Genomic DNA, 2,981 nt, shown 5'->3' on the forward strand with positions numbered 1-2,981 from the left:
TAAAACTCAGAAGTCTTCCCTAGTTTCTCCTGCCTTCTGGTTTTATTCCGTTTTTAGTTCCTCAGGCAACATGTGCTTCAGAGCTTTTCAGAGTCATGTGCAGAAAACCTCTTCCATTCATAGGATTTCATCCCAGGACATCAAAATCAGTAGGAACAGCAGCACTGCAACAAAATTGACTGGCGTGAGAACACAGAGGGGTGAAAGAGGTGGCTTTAAACACTGGACCTCACTAAGGTGACCTTTTCAGGACTTCTTAGCTACTGGAGAGAAAAGGTTACCACCTGCAGAGATGCCCTCTGCTCTAGCACCAACGTTTAGTCTCAGACCGTTGCAGAACCAGAGTTCTGCACCTCCCAAGAGATTCCCTGGACAATGACTAAACTGGGACAATTGTCAAGGGGCATATCAGTCCAGATGTCCCAAGACAAAGTAAAGATGAGCAGCCCCATCTAGGATTGAGTGGTATATCAGTTATAAACACACAACAGATCAGCATCTTCTCTGCTCAGTTTTGTACTTCCCAGTGAAACCCAATTCTCTAGCTCTGTTTCTCCAGGGAACATCATTTAGTACATCAGGTTTGTGGGTAGAACTTACCCTGATGTCATTCTGCAACTGACTTGAGACAGCAGTCTTGCCATCACACTGCATTGTCTCATGTACCTTTGAGGGGTTTTCAGGAGAAGACACTCTTGTACTCTGAGAGGAAAGATGCAGTATCAGGTAAACAGGTACCCCCCATTTACTGCAACCAGAAGGAATGAAGAAGTAGCCATTCTTTACCTAATCAAAGAGTGATTGACTTATTTTCTTTTTGTTCATCAGTTCTTTCATGTGGTTCCTTGTCTTTTTGTTCTACACATACTCTCTTTTATACACAGCTCAAGCTGTGTATCTTAGTCACCCAGGGAATTCATATATACAGCCTTGGCTTCCTGTCTGGATTCATCCCTTGAGAAGCCATGCCACAGATTTCTTGGAGAACCTGGCCGTACACATGTTCTGGAAACAGGCCAGCTACAAATTGGTGTGTGTGTGTGTGGGTGCTCACAGGCCTCCAGGAACTAGGCTACCTCTTTTCCCGACCACTGATTTATTTGGCTTTAGTGAGAGATTTCTGTCCTGAGTGTCCTTCTGCCTTGTTTCTGTACAAGTCTCTTTGCTTAATTTTTACCTGTTGAAGAATGGTATTTCTTCAGTTGTCTGCTCACATCTTCTAGTTCCAGAGCTCTCTAGTCATACTCCTTTTAACAGCCTTCTACCAGGCCTCAAGTGTTCTTCAGTCAAGTTCATGCTTTGGCCTCATACCCACTCCTACGTCAGATCAACTAATGTGTCTAGGGAGTTGAAGAGATGGTTCAGCAGTTAAGAGCACTGGCTAGTCTTCAGTCTACAGCAGCAAGACAAACTCATCAGCGGGAGAGAAGGCAAGCAGCAAGAAGCCAGGCATTCTCCTCTGCCGTGGCCTTTTATATGGGCTGCCATCAGAAGATAAAACCTACATTTAGGGTGTGACTTCCAGCTTCAGATGATCCAATTAAGAAGATCTCTCTCATTTCAGTTAATCCCAGATCCAGTCAAGTGGACACCCAGTATTAGCCATCACAACTCCACCCCTTGTCAAATTGACACCCAATAGCATCTCTCTATGTCATGCTTAATTTTCAAATGAAAACAATGTTGAGGTCATAATTTTATCTAACATGATATGACTATCCTATCATACAATGACCTATCATACAATGCATTATATATCTTAGAGTAGGTAATAAGGTCTTCGATAGTCAACTGTCATTCTCCATGACCCATCTGTCTTCTGCACAGGCCAAATAGGTGTTGGGAGCTGATAGTCTATTATGTACATTGAGCTGTGGCAGCCTTGTTTACTGAGTTTGTGTTATGCATACCAGTACCTAATCTGCCTATTCAGGAGGAAAGTTTTTCCCTGACAGAAGAAATTCCAGTGGTTTCCATTTGGCCTTTCCAAACATAATAGCCCTCACTCCACAGGTCAAGGAACCAATGTGGGGATTCTGCCAATTCCTAAGTATATCTATCCCAATTACACCTTCCGGTACTGGGGAAATAACCACAGGATGAGTTCAGGGACCCACTGGAACCACATACTGTCAGACTTCAGACAAAACTCTATTTATCACCTGACCTCCATAAGTCCCTACTTTAACTGGAGGGCCACAATGCTTTCTAGGGTCTCCCAAAATCAATGTCAACTCAGAAACAGTATCCAATAGGCAACGGAAAGTCTGATTATTTCCTTTCCCCCAATGTACAGTTACTCAAAAGGTCGCAGGTCCCTCTGGGAAGGATGGGTGAGAGGCGAACAGTATAACTCTTTGGTACTGTAACAAGGTCCTTCCTCAAGGGCACCCAACTTTCCCTTCATTCAAGAGGTTCTGGGTCTGTAAACTGTCTCAAGTCTGGAAATTAGTTGACTGAGCGAGGTTCTCTATTGCTATGATCCAGTACTGACTTCCTGTCATTCATCCTAGAGCTTTTCTGCTTATACAGATCAAATAAAAACTTAGTAGGCTTCTTATGTATGTGGTCCCTGGAAACACCATGATGGATTAGCCAGTACCACAGGTCTGTTCAAGTCATGCTATTGTAGGTATTGTTTTGCCTTTACTGCCCATTACGATAAGTACACTCACCTTGTCTTTGGTAATTTAATACTGCCACCGAACCCCTACTCCGAGATCCTGTTACACCTATTATGTTTACATTTAATTTATGTAATTGAGCAGCAGTACCTCCAACTGTAAGACTCAGCTTAAGGAAAAGAGCAAAAACAAAGCTCTTCAAATGTTCTGGTGTCTCTCTCAGTACTTTCCATCTTATAAAATCAGTAAAAAGGCATGTCCTCTGGGCCCTCCCATTATGGAGGATTTGGTGTTGCACTGCGAATCCACTTGAGCATACCAATTTGCCTGAGCCTTACAATCCCTTCATCAACACAA

The sequence above is a fragment of the Nannospalax galili genome, unplaced genomic scaffold (assembly GCF_000622305.1).
Source record: "Nannospalax galili isolate Female #2095 unplaced genomic scaffold, S.galili_v1.0 scaffold707, whole genome shotgun sequence".
In the NCBI taxonomy this organism is placed as follows: domain Eukaryota; kingdom Metazoa; phylum Chordata; class Mammalia; order Rodentia; family Spalacidae; genus Nannospalax; species Nannospalax galili.